Raw genomic sequence first — 19,919 nt, 5'->3', positions numbered from 1 at the left:
CTTCATTCTTTAAGCAAAATGGAACCCCCAGAAGGATGTTAACTGTATCCAACCTGCTAATTTGATTTACCCAGACACACCGTCAAGTCTCCATACTACAGTTTGAAAAATGCTGCTGAAAGAGAACTAGACCAAGATCCTTAGCTATCAAAATTTCTCTGAATCTTCTGTAAAATTCAGGTAAATAGACATTCCTTAAGAGAGTTACATGAGACTCTGCAGAGTTTATAAATATTTCCAAGAATGGCAGTGGGTCCAGACTCATCCTGGCAAACTCTCACTGTGAACCCCAGACATACAAGTCTCAGGGGTGAGGCATACTCCTCACTGCAGGAAAACAGGAGGAAGGAATTGTTTTTATTTTTATTTTATAATGTTCACTCACTCAGTAATATCTATTGAACCTCTATTATTTGCCAGGCAAAAAAGTTTCTGTTTTTCCAAGAAATATTACAAGCATTTTCTTATTTACTGAGAAGGAAGTCTTGCAAATGTATATGAATTTGCCAATTATTTTTTTTTTTTTTTTTTTTGGTTTAAAAGTTTTTATTTATTTTTTAATTACAAATTCAATTTTACTACTAGTGAGTGGTTTGTTCAAATTGTTTGTTTATTCTTGATTCAGTCTTGTCAGGTTGTATGTTTCTAGAAATTTGTCCATTTCTTCTAGGTTGTCCAATTCGTTGGCATACAACTGTTTGTAGTATATTCTCTTATGATTTTTTGTATCTCTGTGATATTGGTTGTTATTTGTCCTCTTTCATTCTTATTTTATTATACACAACGTGAAGGCGGTGTGGAAATTAAATCCATGCGGACGCACTGACGCACCCCACTTCCCCTGCACACACTCACATACACACACACATCCATTCTCTTGTATTATTCTTTTTTATGGGAAAAAACAGGGAGGATCAGATCCTTAACAACAGCATGTAGATGTCAGAGATCCAGAGATATGAAAGTGGTCTCTGTTAGGAAACGACCATGGAGCACTTGCCCTGGGGAGAGAGGGAAAGGCGTGCCCACACCAGGGAGGTGGCAGGAAGCCCCACACCTTCCATTCCTTTGCTCTCAGAACGTGTCCCATGTGGTCTGGCATGCTGACCCTGAGTCAGTGTGGGCACTGCAGGGCTGGCTTGGGTGGGAGAGTTGGTGACACTGAGAGTCTTTGGTGCCCAGCTAAGCAAAGCAGGATAGGCCCTCTCGGAAGCCACAGCCTGCTGTGTCCAGCATTCGGGTTCAGGGAGAAATGAAGACGCTCTGGTCGCCCAGTGCCACTGTGGCTCTACTGCTTTGGCACAGTACTTGCCTCCCTACAGGATTCCCCGTGGGGCTGGGCATGCTCACCAGAGCTTGCCTAAAGATGGGTCAGCTGAAGCTGAAGGATCTGAGTTAGGAATTAAAAAGAGCTTCCTGGTTGAAAAGGCGAAAAGACATTAAAAGTTCCGGAGTAAAGGGAATCTTCCTGCACCGTTGGTGGGAATGTAAATTGGTGTAGCCACTATAGAGAACAGTATGGAGGTTCCTTAAAAAGCTAAAAACAGAGCTACCATATGATCCAGCAATCCCACTCCTGGGCATATATCTGGAGATAACCCTAATTCGAAAAGGTACATGCACCCCAATGTTCATTGCAGCACTATTTACAATAGCCAGGACATGGAAGCAACCTTGATGTTCACTGACAGATGAATGGATAAAGAAGATGTGGCACATATATACAATGGAATATTACTCAGCCACAAAAAAAGAATGAAGTAATGCCATTTGCAGCAATGTGGATGGACCTAGAGATTATCATACTAAGTGAACTCAGTCAGAAAGACAAATAGCATATGATATCGCTTATACGTGGAATCTAAAATATGATACAAATGAACTTATTTACAAAACAGAAACAGAATCACAGACTTAGGGAACAGACTTATGGTTACCAGAGGGGAAGGGGGGAGGGGTAAATTAGGAATTTGGGAGTAACATATAAATACTACTGTATATAAAATAGATAAACAACAAAGACCTACTGTATAGCACAGGGAACTATGCTCAAGATTTTGTAATAACCTATATGGGAAAAGAATCTGAAAAAGAGATATATATATACATATATATATACATATGTGTGTGTGTGTGTGTGTGTGTGTGTGTGTGTGTATAAAACAAAGAGGGCCGTCAGGAGATACAGGTCCAGGGGGTTATGATTGGTTTGGACCAGCATGGCCACCAGGAGATGGAGAGAAGAGGCTGGATTTGAGATGAGCATTTATGAGCAGCTGATGGACCAGGTATGGGAAGTGAGGGGAAAAAGGAATCAGGGGTGGCCCTGGGGTCTTGATAAAGCATCAGTGTGGCTGTCAGGCCATTTATTACGACAGGGAAGACAGAGGGAAGAATAGGCTTGCTCTGCGCACGTGTGCGCATGTGTATCGCGGTTGGATTGACAAATCCAAGGAGATGTCAAGTCTGAACTGTATTTTCTGACCTGAAGCTAAGGGAGAAATTTGGATTAGAGCCAAAGATGAGGGTACCTGCAGCTTATTTTCATAGCTGAAGCCTAAGGAATTGATGAAGTTGTCCAAACAGAGGCTGAGGAGTGAGAAAAGAATTGATGGGGTGGGGGGAGTTGATCAGAATACAAGGGAACCATATAAAGGATGGCAGAAGAATGGAAGACCCCATGTGATGCTAAGCAGAGGCCAGAGTAGGAGGAAGAAAACCAAGAGAATAGGGTATCCTGTGGGCAAGGCAGGAGAGAGTTGAGAAGGAGAAATGATCGGGTGTGAGGACGCTGGGAAGAGGTAAGCAGGATAAGCCCAGAGGAGTGATCATGAACTTGGTGAGAGCAGCTTCAGAGAAATATGGCGGGGAACCTGGGCTGCACGGGGAGGGTAGGTCAAGGCCACTTGGAAAGGGCGTTGGCTATGAAAGGGCAGAGACGGGGCCCACTGGGGGCGGGGGTTAGAAGTGTCACCTGCACACCTGCACACAGTCAAGGAGAAAAAGGTGTGAGCCGAGGCATTGGATAAGCTTCCCTCTAAGAAGCACAGCCAGAGCTGGGCCTTGAGCGATGGCTAGGATTAAACCAGCTGGAGGAGGGAGAGAGATTTTTTCCCATGAGGAATGAGCCTGAACAAAGGCCCAGACCTACGCTGCACAATATGGTAGCTACAAGCCATATGGCAATTACAGAAGGCTATTGGGCTCTTGATACGTGCCCAGTTCAAACGGAGATGCACCCAAAGTGCAAAATACACGCTGAGTTTCCAAACAAGAAGAATGTGAAAAATCTAATAATTTTATATGATTACATCTTGAAAAGATAATATATTGGATATAACAGGCTAAGTAAAATAGATTCTTACAATTACTTTCACCCATATCTTTTTTGGTCCAGTTTCATCGATACAATTGACTTACAATATTGTATACATTTAAGGTGTACAGCATAACCATTTGACTTACATACGTCATCCTTTTTTTTACTTTCTTTAAATGTGGCTCTTGAACATTTTTAAATTACGGCTTGCTGCCTGTTCTATCAGCAGTGCTGGCCTAGAGATGAGACAAGAATGCAGGTGCAGGGACCACTAGGGGACAGGTGGGTGTTCCAGTGGGAAAAGAGGTGAGTTTGGATAACTTCAGTGGCGTCTAAGTGAAAGGAACTTCCACATGCAAACAGAGATGTGCCGGTACAGAGCTATGGAATTTCCCGAGCAGGAGAAGAACGCTGGTCTATAAGGAAATTCAAACACGGGGCAGTTTGTGTCTTCAACTTGATGGAAAACTAACCCCTTAATCACTAACCAAAGAAGAGCAAGTCATTTGTGAAGGGTGACAGGATGGGAGAGGAAAAGCCAATGGTCCCACAAAACCTCCTTCCTCTGTTTCCTGTCCCTCCAAGCACCTCAATCAGCAGAACAATCTATTCAAAGCATATGGTCCCGACGTCAGAAGCCAGAGCTTGGCTTTGAACGGTGAGTGCCCTGGAAGGGAAAGGGGTGCTCAGTCGGTTGGTCCCTCCTGTGCATGTACCTTGCCCTGTGTGAGGTGTCTTATCTCCCTGAGAGCATGGACTTGGGAGGCAAGCGGCCTGGGGGGAAACCCCATCTGCCCCTCTTATCTTCTGTGGCTTCTCTGGGCTCAGTTTTCTCTTTTGTTCAAAGGCTTGGATATAGTACCTGCTGCATATAGGGTTGTAGCGAATTCTAATAAGGTCATGTATGTATGTAAAGTACAAAGCAGGAGCCGGGAACACTATGAATTCTGGTTAATACTGGTTATTGTTGACGTTTAATCCCTTTAACAGCTCCGCACAGTGGGGATTAGGACTCCCCATTTCATAGATGAAGGTGCTGGACAAGAGCTATAGCCAGAGCATCTGGGTTGAAGTCTTCTCTCCACACCACCTTGGACAGATCACAGGTTAACGGGAAATTTAGCCAGTGCTAACAAACTTGCCATCTACATTTCCTGGAAGCTATTAGAATTTGCACGAGTTGGAAGACACTCAAGACTTCATTGAGTACTCTGAACTTTCAACAGAGACCCCGTGGCAAGCAAGACCATGCCATAAGAGTAGGATAATCTAACCCCAGAGAAAAATTATTTTAGGCCCATCCAAACAAAACTTTAAAAATACTCCTTAATAGCATGAAGCTTGTTTGAGAATAAATTAACCTTTCAGAACAAAAATTGACCTGCAATTAAGGAAGAAAAAAAACCCAAACAACTAAACACCAAGCAACACAGCATTGATGATGCCCAGAACATAACAACAACAACAACAAAATACAGATAAATGTTCAAAATAACCAGGAAAAAAATCTGATAATGAAAATTATCTTGAAATGACAGAGATGATGGAATTAATAGACACACACTTTAAAAACGGTATCAAAAATATGGTAAGGAATTTAGATAAAAACATGAATATAATGAAGAAACAAATAAGGACTTTCAATAGAGAAATAGGACCTATAAAACTGGAAATTTTAGGAGTAAATAATGTGTTATTTAAAATAAAAAAATTACTTCATGGGCCTAACAGCTGAGTAGACACAGAAGGGAAGAGTGAATTTGAATTCAGGGCTAAGGAAATTATCCAAACTAAAGCAGAGTGGGAAAAAAATGCTGGAGAAAAAAATAACGAGTGCCTCACTAATCTGTAAGATAATGGCAATCAGGTTAAAATATACATAATTACAGGGCTTCCCTGGTGGCGCAGTGGTTGAGAGTCCGCCTGCCGATGCAGGGGACACAGGTTCGTGCCCCAGTCCGGGAAGATCCCACATGCCGCGGAGCGGCTCGGCCCGTGAGCCATGGCCGCTGAGCCTACGCGTCCGGAGCCTGTGCTCCGCAACGGGAGAGGCCACAACAGTGAGAGGCCCACATAGCGAAAAAAAAAAAATATATATATATATATATATATATATATATATATATATACACACACATAATTACAGTACAGAAGTAGAGGAGAGAGATGTGGGAGAGAAAAACTATTTGAAAACATAATAATTATATATTTTCCAATTTTGATGAAATATTCAAGATCAAAAAAACTCAAGTAAAATAAGCTTAAATAAAACCACACTAAAGTACATCATAACCAAACGACTGAAAACCAATAATAAAAATAAAGTATTAAAAGCAACCAGAGGACAAAAAGGCACATTACACATATTTGAGAACAGTAAGAATGATTCCTGACTTTTCCTCAGAAACAGGACAATTCAGGAAACAATGGAATGAGATATTTCCATTGTAAGAAAAGGTATTTGCATTGCCAACCTAGAAGTCCAGCAAAAACATTCTTCAGAAATGAGGGTAGGGACTTCCCTGGTGGTCCAGTGGCTGGGACTCTGAGTTCCCAATGCAGGGGGCCTGGGTTTGATTCCTGGTGGGGGAACTAGATCCCACATACGTGTTGCAACTAAGACCTGGTGCAGCCAAATAAATAAATAGACAAAATAGTTTTTAAAAATGAAGGTAACTAGACAAAAATGTAATAGATGCATGCCTTCCTACTCCTCCTCCTAAGGTATGGTAAAAAAAACCCCTGAATATTATACATAAAACAAATATAAAAAGACTATGGAAGATGGAGAGAAGAAAACAGATCCAAAGAATTACATGTAGTGAGTTCTTGGATTTTCTTTTAGCCTTTTATATACCAGTCTGGGCGCTGCAGAAATAGGTAATGGGGAAGTAGGAAGTAAAAAACACTAAACAAGAAAAGAGCCCAAAGAAAAGACTTCTCTCTCTAGTCAAAGGACCAAGAAAGGGAGAAACATGCAAGAAAGAAAACTTTTAGACAAAACTCCTTAGACTAGTCTCCTACCCCTGCTCGTGTGGTCTCAGAGCCATTGAGTGGGGAGCTGGTAGTTTCACTCCTACCTGGCAGTAATGATACATCACATGGTATCAGTAGAGATGATGTGAGGATACTGGACCCTCATTTAGCAGCTCCATCCTCACCATCCCTACCTGGACTAGTGTCAGAGGAGGCCAGAGGGGAAACCAGGCCTTTCACAACCATCCAGAGCAATTACTGAACAACCAACTGTACCTGACTGATATTTAAGAAACACTGCATCCAGCAACTGTAGAAAACACATTCTTTTCAAGTGCACATGGACCAAACACCAAGACAGACCATATGTTGGGCCATAAAACCAGTCTGAACAAACCTAAAAGGATTGAAACTAGGCAGAATATATTTTTCAACCAGAAGGAAATTAAATAAAAAGTCATTAATAATAAGCAACCCAGAAAATCCTCAGACGTTTGAAAATTAAACAACACACTTCTAAATAACTAATGTCAAAGAAAAAAATTACAAGGGAATTAGAAAATATTTCGAACTTAACAAAGATATCACATATCAAAACTTGCAGGGTGCAGCTAGAGGGAAATTTATAGCTCTAAATGCTTGTATTAGAAAGAGGAAAGACTTAAAATAAAAGCTTTAAAAATCTATCTTTAGAGGCAAGGAGAAGAGCAAATTAAACCAAGGTAAGGGAAAAAAAGGAAATTTGAAACAGAAGAAATCAATGAAATAGAAAACACAGATAAAAAAGTAACAAGTTTGTTCTCTGAAATTATTAATAAAGTGACTGATAACTTCTTAGCTAGAATGGACAAGAAAAAAAGAAATAAAAGAATATCAGAATGAAGGAGGGGAAATCACTACAGATCCCACAGATATTGTAAACAACTCTGTGATATAAATTTTTAAAAGTAAAAAATAGAAAATCTGAGTAGCCCTATACCTATTCAAGAAATTAAATTTATAGTTTAAAGTCTTCCCACAAAGAAGATTCTAGGTCCAGATGAACTCACTAAGGAATTCCATCAATCTTTTTTTTTTTTTTTTTTTTTGCGGCACGCGGGCCTCTCACTGTTGTGCCCTCTCCCGTTGCAGAGCACAGGCTCCGGACGCGCAGGCTCAGAGGCCACGGCTCACGGGCCCAGCCGCTCTGCCGCATGAGGAATCCTCCCGGACCAGGGCACAAACCCGCGTTCCCCGCATCGGCAGGCGGACTCCCAACCACTGCACCACCAGGGAAGCCCCCATCAATCATTTTTTAATTCTATTAATCATTTAAGGAAGAAATAATAATACCAAAATAATTTCCCAAATAAATCTATATATCAAATCATTTTAAGTCAAATTCCAGCAGTCTGATTTGCAGAAACTGACAAGCCTCTTTTAAAATTTATGTACATGAAAAGGGCTTCAAATAGAATAAACAATCTTGAAAAAGAAGAAGAAAATTGAAGTACTTATACTACTTGTTTTGAAGACATAAATTTATGTTAATGAGGTACATGTTTTAATGGCATGAAATTGGGTAAATGGTATCTATCTGAAACAGATACATATTTATACAGTCAATTGGTTTTAGGGCAAGCTACCAAAACAGTTCCACGGGGAAAGGATTTTCAGCAAATGATTCTGAAACAACTGGTCATCTCTTTGAAAGAAAAAAATCTCAACTCACACCTCACTCCATACAGATGTTAATTTACAATGGATCACTGACTTAAACATAAAAGCTAAAACTATAAAGCTTTAGAAAATACATATTAGAATATCTTCACAACATGAGGATAAGAAAAAACTTCTTAGATTTCAGAAAGAAGAAACTACTGAAAATGAGTTTATCAAATTAAATAATTTTACTCATGAACATTTATCAGTAACATTTACTAAAAAATGAATAAGCAAGCCATAGATCAGGAGATAAGGTTCACAGTACATTTATCTGACAAAGGGCTTGCATCCAGAATACATTAATTACTCCTGTGACTCAATCATAAAAAGACAAACACTCAATTTAAGATTTTTTTCAAAAGCCTTTAAAAATCAATTCACAAAGACAGATACACCAATGGCTACTATAAATATGAAAAAACTGCTCAACATCATCTTTCAACAGGAAAATGAAAATTAAAACCACAGTAAAATATCACTGGACACCCCTTAGATTTGCTAAACAACCACTAAATGTTGGCCGAGGCACGCAACAGCTAGAAGTTTCATAATTTTTTGGTGGAGAAGTGAAGCACTTTGACCACTACGGAAACTGTTGTGCAATTTCCCTAAAGTTGTGTGTACTTACCTTATGATTCATCTATTCCACTTCTAGGTATCTACCTAAGATAAGTGAAAACACGTATTCATGTGTTTCATACCTATAATTTTCGTAATGTATATGTATTCATACCATAGCCAGTTCTTGTTACTTATGGTAGTTCTGTTCTATAAAGCCACTATGAACACTGAATTAGCAAATACTGAACTGTTACTCCCAGGGAGAATAAAGGGTTAGGTCCCTGAGAGCCTCTGGTTACAACATTTTCATCAATCTATCAATACATAACCTTGTTTTAGGTGTGTTTCTGTCTAAAGGCACCTTAGTTAATATATATGGTTGATCTGTTAGCATTGAACTCATGGCCAACAGCACTGTAATCCATGAAACAAGCTCATCTAACACACATACTTTCTCCATAGGGCACATCACAGCCTTTTCGCACTGCGAAACACTAGACAGCACTTCAGCACTATGCTTGGGGGTTACTTTAAACAACAAAATCACAAATGCAAAGCACAAAGGGAAAAATTACACGTAGGACACTTGCAGTGTGAGAGCTGAAGCAAGAAGGTGAGCATTGCTTTGTTCTGTCCCAGCTGTGAACATGCACATTAGCTCAACTCACATTTTTGGCTGCTCTGCCCATGTCGATGAAGGACCACAAAAACACCACAAGAACTGCAGTATTTGGGGGGTTACAAACAAATTTTGTACAGTAAACAAATTCACAAATACAGAATCCATGGAAAAGGAGGAGCAGGTATAGTGATTCTATATATGTAGTGTTCTAGGACAGGCAAAGCTAATCGACAGTGAAATAACTGGAACAGAGGTTGCTTCTGGAGGGATGGGGACCAGAGATTGCTAGGAAGTGTCATGAAGGATCTTTTTTGGTATGATGTAAATGTTTTATATCTTGACGGGCTGTGTGATACAGGGGAGGGTGTGGTTTGTCAGAAATCATTAACCATTACATATATGTCATCATGTGTAATTAAACCCCAGTAAAATAATAAAACTACACAAAAGGAAATTCAACACTCTCTACACTAAAAGCAAACAACAAAATAATGATGTATCAAAATTAAACAGTGAAAGCAAACCCAAAGAAAAAATGATTAAAAGATATGAGAAATCAGTTCACAAAAGGAGAAATACAATATTTCTATGGTGAAGCGACTGTCTCGAAGCATTTAGTGGCAGAACAAGGGCTTAAGTTTAGATCTCCTGATTTCTTTTCTATTATATCAAGGGAGTGGTGACTGATGTCAGCAATGTGGAAACCATTTAAGGGCAGGAGACATAATAGTAACAACTGTCTCCAAATGAATCACACGGTTGCGTAATATCAGTAGAATTCTCTTCTTGCATCACAAACAGGTTAATTCTGAATTTTATCAGAACAATCAATATGAACGAATATAGAGACAATTCCGGGAGAAAATTTTTAAAACTGACAAAATGACAGCGAGTTACAAATTATTACCGTGTAGCTATAATTAAAATGTATTGGAGTAAGAAAATAGAAGTAAGTTATTGGAACATTATATACACCTCTTCTGTATACAGAATTGTTAAAAGGAGGGAGACTATTAGTGTATTGCACTGGGATAACAAGTAAGTCATCTGGGGGAAAGGTATTGGTAGATTCTCACTACACCATACTATTCCTATACTACAGAACAAGAGGCGGTTTCTGCCAGGTAAAAGATTATCTTTAAATAAGATTTTAATCTTAATTGAAGTGTAATATTTAAACAGAGAGGTGCACAAGTCATCAGTGTGCAGTCATTAACCTCTACTTAAAGGTAACCTATATTCCAACTTCTAATACCGTAGATTAGGTTTGACTACTTTTGAACTCTACATACATGGAATCATATGGTGTATGTTATTTTGTGAATGACTTATTTCAGTCAACACTATGTTTGTGAAATTCCTCCACGTTCTTGGCTATAGCCGTAGTTCATTCATTTCCATGGCTGTAGAGTATTCATTCTACTATCTGCAATTTTGATGTATTAAAATAATGCTGCTATAAACATTGTCAGACATGCCTTTTGGTGCAGGTATGCGTTCATTTCTGCTGGCATACATCTAAGGTAGAATTGCTGGTTTATAGGAATATATACGATCTTAGGTATATTCACCAAACAGGAGATCAGAGTCTCCATTGTTACATATTGTGTACTTGGTATTTCTGTCACCTTTTTTAGCTCTTCAAGGATGGGAGGTGGGGAGGGAATCAGGGGTGTTGTAATACCTTGTGTTTTTATTTTCTATTTCCTCAGTTAATAATGATGTTGAGGTACTTGGTATCATATTTTATGAAATATCCATTGAACTTTTTGGCCCATTTTTTAATTATTTGTCTCTCTTTTTCTTAATGATTCTTAGGAGTTTTAAAAAATATTCTGGATTGAGTCCTTTGTCACTTACTTATATTGTAAATATCTTCTTTCAGTAGATTTCCCTTTTCACTCTCTTATTCGTATCTTTTGATCAACAAATGTTCTAAATTTTAATGAGGTCCAAGTTATCAGTCTTTCATGCTGTTTTTGTGTGTGTGTCCTTTTAAGAAAGTCTTTGCTTTTTAGGGTCATGAAGCTATTCTCCTATGTTGTCTTCTAGAAATGTACTGTTTTACCTTCCACATTTAGATGTACAGTCCACCTGGAATTTCATTTTGTGTGTGGTGTGAGGTTGGATTTGTTTGCTTGTTTTTTTAATGCAGATATTCATTTAACATTCCCCCGACACACACACACATATACACATTTATTGAAAACACCATCTTTTCCCCTTACGTTGCAGGTGCATCTATTTTTTTTTAATTATTTTTTTATTTTTTATTTTTTATTTTTTAGCAGGTGCATCTTTGTCATAAATCACGTGTCCAGGTTTGCTGTGATTGACTCAGTCTATCTGTTTAGAGTTGAAGATTTAACCAACAAGCTGGGGTTTTTTTTTTGTTGTTGTTGTTTATTTTTTAGAAAATTGCAAATAAAAAGTTTAATTTCAGAAACTGAGTTCACCATTTATAAATACACTAAAACACAGTCAATGCAAATTCAGATTAATAATAGGTACAGTATTTTAACAAACGACAACTTTTCTAAAAGGTCCTAGGCAAATCAGTGACATGTTTCACCCAGAATATTTAAATGAGTTTAGGGGATTATTATTAGATGCCATTTGCTCAGGTTCTATTTATGTTTACATTTGAATGAAAATTTTGTCAAAGGTTGAAAGTTCCAAAGTCCTAGCGTCGTCCATTATTTCTGTTTCCCTGAAATATAAATTAATCACCTGGTTGGAAAAAAGGATCACTAAAGAAGGAATACTTTTGTTGATGGGGGTAATAAAATGAGGGGTGGGGGAGAGGAGAATAATTTGGAATTTAAGAATTGTAAGCGTCTAGATACAGTTAGAATAATAACTTGATAAAAATGTAACTTTGAATTTTCAAGTTATTTAGAATTGGAAGTGACTTTTTGTGTCTGCTATATATGGTCAATAAATGTTTCGTTCCCAGAGAGCTAAAAAGTATTTTGAAATCCCTATTTATACCACACACTTGAGATCCAGCCGTTGGTACTTATTTAGCATCTAACGTGATCACTTTTATTTCTTTCCCTCCCAAGTGATCATGCTGTTGACTTGCTTAATTCCAATAACTATGTTGCTAAGGCTGAAGATTTGACACTTTGGGCCCATCTAAATGGTCTTTGTATCAATTCAATTAATCTTCTTATCATTGGAACACCACTACTTTTTTGTGTTCATTTCCTCCTCATTTTATAAATAAAAAATGCAAAATAAATAAATAATTGCATGAGCCAAGACCGAGGAACAAAGACGGCAAAGTTGCCCAAATGGAGCCATGGATGGGCAGATACCACGCTCACAACACCACACCTGGAGAGGTCCCGTTTCCTGCCGATGTGACCTGGGACAGAGGAGGAGATTGGTGAGAAGTTGACTGTGCAATATTTGAAGTCCCTGTGTAATTACAAGCTGCTCCTGAAACATTTCCATCTTCATTTGGAGTACATACAAATAGGAGAGGCATGGGAAGCCAAAACATCACGCCCAGGTTAAAAAAGAAATAATCAGTATGAAGGAATATCTTGAGATGAAGAGGTAGGGCAGAGAATGGGCTGGTAAACTGATCTTAAGGTTCCCTGGAGGAAGGAGGCTTTTAGCTCTAATTTAAAAGTTGGGAAGATTTTGGTTTTAGCAAACCATGTCTAATAGTTGTACATAGATATATGTACATATGAATAAGAGTTTGTGTATATGTTCACGTGTGTGTGTATATATGACAGAGAGAGAAAGAGAAACTATTTAGTTTCTCCATAGCTTCTTTTTTTGGACTATACTTGCTAGTATGTAAATAATAGTAAGATTGTACCTGTATGGTACCATCTTTTTTATTTTTAATTGAAGTATAGTTGATTTACAATGCTGTGTTAGTTTCAGGTCTACAGCAAAGTGATTCAGTTTTTTTTATATATATATGTATATGTGTATATATATATATTCTTTTTCAAATTCTTTCCCATTATAGGTTATTACAAGATATGAATATAGTTTCCTGTGCTATACAGCAGGTCCCTGTTGTTTATCTATTTTATATATAGTAATGTGTGTGTGTTAATCTCAAACTTCTAATTTATCCCTCTGCCCCCTTTCCCCTTTGGTAACCATAAGTTTGCTTTCAATGTCTGTGACTCTATTTCTATTTTGTAAATAAGGTCCTTTGTATCATTTTTTTAGATCCCACATGTAAGTAATATATAATATTTGTCTTTCTTTGCCTGATTTACCTAGTATGATAATGTCTAGGCCCATCCATGTTGCTGCAAATGGCATTATTTCATTGTTTTTTCTCCATAGCTTCTTTATAAGTCCGTGTACCAAAACATTAACAATATCCCTGAATAATAGGAATTCAGGAATGGAGTCTTTTTTCTGAATTTTCTAACTTATGTACAATGAACACCTATTACTTTAATAAGAAGAATATATAAATTGAATTTAAAACTATTGAATGGAAAAATACATCCTCAGGGGGTGTTGTATTTTCCAGTAGGAAGACTGTGTTAGGAGTGAAAAGACTTTCTCTTTGTTGGTAGAGACCCCAGAGGGATGTCTCTGGGGAAAAGAGATCTCTACAGGGAAAAGTCTCTCCACGGAAAAGCTTGGCTACCACAAAGTCCCAAGAGCCCCGTGTCAGCACATCATTTAATTTTTTTCATTTCGAATCAGATTATATCTGGCTCTAAGCCTTCGATTTGTCAACTTTGGTAAAAAATTCAATCTCGGCCATTTTCAGGGACCCTCCCTTCTTTCACCTTCTTGGGGTTTTATGAAAGCCTCATGGCTAATGCAGCCCACGACACTGGAGAAGGCCTTCTGGGTTTCAGTCTTTGGAGACTGCACCCCAGGACTCTGGCTACTGGCCAACGTGGGGCTGGAAGGGAGATGCCTGTTAGTCCCTTCTTCCTGCCATCAGACCCTCCCATGGGGACCTTTGCTGTCTCCTGCTATCTACAGTGACCATCCACTCACCTGGAAGATCTCCAACTTGGGAGATCTCCCAGTGTTTCCAAGAGAAGCCAGAAATCTATGGGAAATTTATGGGAAAATCTCCTCAATATTCTAAGGTTGGCAACAAAGTAAACTTTTTATGTGCATTATAGCTGTCCACTTGCCCAAGGGGTGGATTGGCCAGAACCCAGATCCCAGTGGCCTAGCAATCTCTCCTATGAGGGTGCAGTAAGCAATTCAATGTTCTCTCTCTCTTTTTTTTTTTTTGCGGTACACGGGCCTCTCACTGCTGTGGCCTCTCCCGTTGCGGAGCACAGGCTCCGGACGCGCAGGCTCAGCGGCCATGGCTCACGGGCCCAGCCGCTCCGCAGCATGTGGGATCCTCCTGGACCGGGGCACGAACCTGTGTCCCCTGCATCGGCAGGCAGACTCTCAACCACTGCGCCAACAGGGAAGCCCCAATGTTCTCTCTTTTTTGCTGGTAAGTCAAAAGATCAAAAATGACAGCCCTAAAAAGGAACGAAACTGAGTTATTTGTAGTGAGGTGGATGGACCTAGAGACTGTCATACAGAGTGAAGTAATTCAGAAAGAGAAAAGCAAATACTGTATGCTAACACATATATATGGAATCGAAAAAAAGGAAAAAAAGAAAAAAAAAGAAAATTGTCAGAAGCACCTAGGGGCAAGACGGGAATAAAGATGCAGACCTACTAGAGAAGGGACTTGAGGACACAGGGAGGGGGAAGTGTAAGCTGGGACAAAGTGAGAGAGAGGCATGGACATATATACACTACCAAACGTAAGGTAGATAGCTAGTGGGAAGCAGCTGCATAGCACAGGGAGATCAGTTCGGTGCTTTGTGACCACCTAGAGGGGTGGGATAGGGAGGGTGGGAGGGAGACGCAAGAGGGAAGAGATACGGGAACATACGTATATGTATAACTGATTCACTTTGTTATAAAGCAGAAACCGACACACCATTGTAAAGCAATTATACTCTAATAAAGATGTTAAAAAAAAAGAAAAATGACAGCCCTACTATTAATTTTTCCGTAACTCACCCTGCCATAAAAGGGAATGTAGGAGCTGGTCGTGTATGTTTGAGGTGCCAGGGAACACCAATATTATTATCTCTAAAATGGGACTCATAAAGCCCTTGCCTGACAGACTTTAGAAGGTTGCTGTGAAAATCAAATGAGTTAAGAGATGCTAAAGAGCTCTCCATACGTAAACACAGTGCACACGTTGGGGTAGTGCCTGGTGGAAGAAGAGAACAGACAGGGGCTGGAAACAGCTGGCGGGTGCTTTCCTGGCCAGGCTGCAAGCGCTGTCGTGGTCAGAGTCTCTCTTATTGTCTTCATATTTAAAATAACTGCTTGTGACAGTGCACATCAGCAGCCCACATACTGGGCAGGAAAAGGACAGTCCCCCTACCATGTCAAGTAGCTCTGGAAGAGTTGAAAGAGTTTCGAAGGATTGCACATTAATGGACATAGATCACAGGTTGCGTTACCCAGAAAGAACAAAACAGCGATACCCAGCAGCATCGTTCTTTACGGATGAGGACATGATCATAGCCAATATCCTTGTCTCACTATGGGAAGGTCAGCCAGCCAGGGTGTGTCTGTTCTAGGGCATGGAGAGGGGTGACCTCATATCCATCACCTAACCCTCTGGTCCTTGGACAGGTAAATGGAATGGAACTGTAGCAACTAGGAAAAGAGGTTCTGAGTATCATAAACACAGACACTTTGTGTTTTCCAGCTCTTCCTTCTTGCTCTGCTAGTATTATTTATTCATGATAACACGTAATTAGATGGTGTCTTTCAGGGCTGGCTCAACAGATGAGGAAAATGTGACTGGGTATGTGTGTGTGAGTGTGTGTGTGTGTGTGTGTGTGTGTGTGAATGTACACGAAATATGAATGGGGGTCTGTAAAGGCTTCACAAATCACACCACGAATATTTTATATGTTTTACAAAGCTTTAAAATTTTCAAAGCACTTTCTTCTAGGTTCTTGCATAAATGATACATCTTGATGAACATCAAAAGTCTGTGAGAATGGACTGGGGGACACAGGTATCTGAGGTCTAGGTCACAACCACTGGCAAAAGGAGTCAAGTCTCTCCTGAAATGGCCATCAGACCTGAGGGCTCTGTCCTCCTCATGCTGCACCTTCCACCAATTCATCGCAACCTATACCTTCCCGCTCTCTGGGAAGGGCTGCTAGGGACAGGACAGCATTTCAGAGGGTGCAGGGGGAGCAGGGCCATCCGGAAGAGGCCGCTGACATCAGAAGAGGCACAAAGAGGGATGCATGGAACAAGTGCCCAGGCGGTGCCGGCAGCAGGGCCCTCCCCGGCCTCCTGCAAGAAATGATGTGAATGGTAGTGGTTGGAAATGTACCAATTGTGTACAAACATGCTTCATGCAAACAAGGTCAGCTGGAGTCCACTTACACCCTCCTCTTCGCCTCATCCCCTTCCACAAACATGCCCAGACTCACTCACAGATACACACATGCAAACACTTTCAGGCCCGGTGTCCTCCCAAAGATTCATCTGGTGTGGACAGCTGGCTAGCTCTCAGGAGGGAGAGTTAGAATAGAACCGAGCAGATGCCAGCCACAGGAAAACGCTGAAGGAGAAACACAGAAGGGCATGCTGAGCCGGAGATGGAGGACGAAGATGCTTTAGAAACCGCGGTAGCAATCATGAGGTGGTACCTGAATCTGGGTTACACACCAGCTCCTAGCCAGAGACCTGAGGGCTTTGCTAGCATCCCTGGAGAGGGGCTGTCACTTCCATTTTGGCCGAGGAAATGCATAAGGGAGAAGAACCAGATGCACCTGACCAAGGGCAATGAGTCATTCTGATGGGGAAAGCACCCAGGGTCCTTGCTTTGCACCCTCTCCATTAGATTGGTTCAAATAGCTGGGAGTCCAGCCTGCGCGGTAACGCCAAGCGTCCCTACCCTGGACGCCCCCAGTGACTGAAGATTGTAAGGCTTTCTCTCCCATTTATCATGAATCCCATGCCACAGGAAGGGAGGTCTCTAGTCAAGGGCTCTATCTTCAGCCCCACCCTGCTAAACATTTCTAACAAATTTTGTAAAACCAAAGACCAACCTGTTTACTAAATTTGCAGCTGCCCAAAGCTTGGGGAGACGGCTCTTTTCTTGGATGACAGAATTGCACTGTGAAAAGCTTTTTTTTTTTTTTAAGCTGGAACGATGGACCCTAAAACTGACATCCTAAAATTTAAAAGGACTCAATGTGAAGTTCTTAAGTCAGGTTCAGAATGTCAACCTCACTGGTACATGACAGAAGACACTAATGATAGCAATCTCTACGACAAAAGCCTTGAGCGGAAGTTAACGCAACATTGTAAATCAACTATACTGCAGTAAAAAAAAAAAAAAAAGGACGTTGAGTGTTTAGTTGGCTCCAGAGTTTATAGAAAAACTTCCAAGAAAGCTAATTCAACCAGTCAAGTTCATGGGTGTATATGGTGACGTAGTCACAGAAAAGCATCATCGTAGGTGACATTAGAGGTCATTGACCCACCTTCTTCATTACATGAAGTCTTTAGAAGTTACATAGGCTGGTAGGTAGAAGGGACATGAGATGGGTTCCATCTTGGGTACCAACTCTAATTGATGGGGAGTCACTGCTTGGAGAGCTGATTTTGAGAAGGATGCTGACTCCTTGCCTGATGGTGCCCCGCACTGCACCCCTACCCCCAAGCCCCATGGAGCTCACCACTCCAGCGTGCACTGCAGCGTGTCCTGCTGCAGGCACCTGCAGTCTCTGCCCAGGCACTTCCTGCCAGGCTGCCCCTGGAGCCCGTGGATTAAATCCCTCTGACGGACGAGAGCTGGAGGATAAGTATCCTTAACTTCCACACCCCTTGGAGGGCAATATTCAGAAGTGTGCTCGATGCTCTCCCAGAATTGGCTCAATAACCTGCCCAGAGTGTATCCTTGACTGGCGTTCTTGCTTGTCTGTCTCACTTCCACACAACGTACAGGGGCCTCCTGGAATCAGCTCCCCAGTAAACCACGTGTACTCAAATCCTCTCTCAGGATCTGCTTCCGAGGGGGCTGACCTAAGTCAGCTACATAGTTGCCATCCCAGCAGAACAAAGGAAATGGTAATCACCCAGAGCTAGCCAGGTGACTCAGCAGTGTGTTGGGCACCAGATCATCGTCGGACCAGGATAAACCTAGGGACAAAGAGTAGGACCGCGAAGGGGTCAGTGGCTCTCAGGCAACAGGGCAGGGCTCGGATGCAAAAGGGCATTGTGTCTGGAAAATGGAGAGGGTGGATTTTCAATGAGGTGGAGGTAGTTTAGCCCCGGCTTTGGTTCCACCCTCCTTGGTATACAGGTCAGATCTGCCACCTACTAGATGTGTGGTCTTGGATACGTTTTTTAATTTTTTTAAACTTCTCTAAACCTCTATCCATGCTAGAGGAATTAATAACATCTACGTCTTCAGGTGACTTTGTGAATTAAATGCGATAAATGCATGACCCAAAGTAAGCACAAAATTAGCACTAGTTACATATCAGAGAAATAAGGCATCTCTTCCTGGCTCTTGAATATGCTACCAGAGCAGTGTTTTCATGTGACGGGCAGTCAGAAGCAGGTGTGATCATCGTATTTAAATGATGCTAGTAGTGTCGTGTCGTCTGGTGACGAGACTGGCTTCCTTATGATTGTCCAGGATGGATGACCTCTGTTGGCCAAGATCTATCTGCTCCTCTGCCTGTCTCCAGCCCCTTCTGCCAGCTTTCTTCCTATGTCCCATCCAAGGCCCCTGACTGTTTAAAACCCCCAGGGCCTCCTTTGTTTTCTCTCCTTCTAAGCATGCCCCCTGCCAGGCCGATCTCAAGAGGCTATTTGGTACCATCTGGAAACAGCACATCCAGCCTCCCGGCGCTGCACTTCAGAGACGCGTTTGCAGGGAACCTCAAGGCAAGTCGTCGGCAGCACGCTTTCAGGGGAACATATGGAAAAGGGAAGCCACCCACAGGGATGCTGGAGCTGGAAGGGGACCTCCTTTCTGCACTGACCTGGGCCGTGAACAAAAGTTTCGTGCGGGGCCCTGAACAAAACCAGTGTCAGTCCCCCAGCCGGGAGCGGAATCCACACTATTAAAATACCTGAAACATGAGAAAAAACTGGCTCCAGGTCACACACAAAGCACTCCCAATCATATCAGAATTAACAAAGGATTAGTCATATGTTCATTATTCATATGTCCACCCATTACATATTTAAGTCACTACTCATAAAAATATACCATATTTGAAAATGATTTGAGTTAGAATTAGAATTCTAATAATTAGCATTTCCAGTTCACAGGTTTCTGCGCAAGCTCATGGTACTGGATAAAACACAGCCAACTGTAAACTAAAGGCCCTACTTACAATCATCATTTTATTCTGTAAGGATTGATTGATCGTCTTCATGTTGTTTGAGGTGCTGGAGATCCAACCGTGAATGAGAAAGATAAAGTCCTTGCCCCTAGGGAGAGAGTCTTTCAAACATGAAATACCGCCCAGGGTGGGATGCAATTACCTAATGATGTGGGGTGGAGCTATCAAAGTTGGAGCGCCCGGGTCCACAGAAGTCTAGACCCGCCAACGCCCACTGCTGCCTTGACCACCTTGCACATTGTTAATCCATAGCTACAAAATATAACGAAGTAGGAAGGGAATGTCTCGTGGTGTGGAGATGTGTTTCTTTTCACATGAGGCC

The sequence above is a fragment of the Grampus griseus genome (assembly GCF_964374135.1).
Source record: "Grampus griseus genome assembly, chromosome: 16".
Lineage (NCBI taxonomy): Eukaryota > Metazoa > Chordata > Mammalia > Artiodactyla > Delphinidae > Grampus > Grampus griseus.
The sequence above is the reverse complement of the archived record's forward strand: the minus strand, read 5'-3'. Positions refer to the sequence as shown.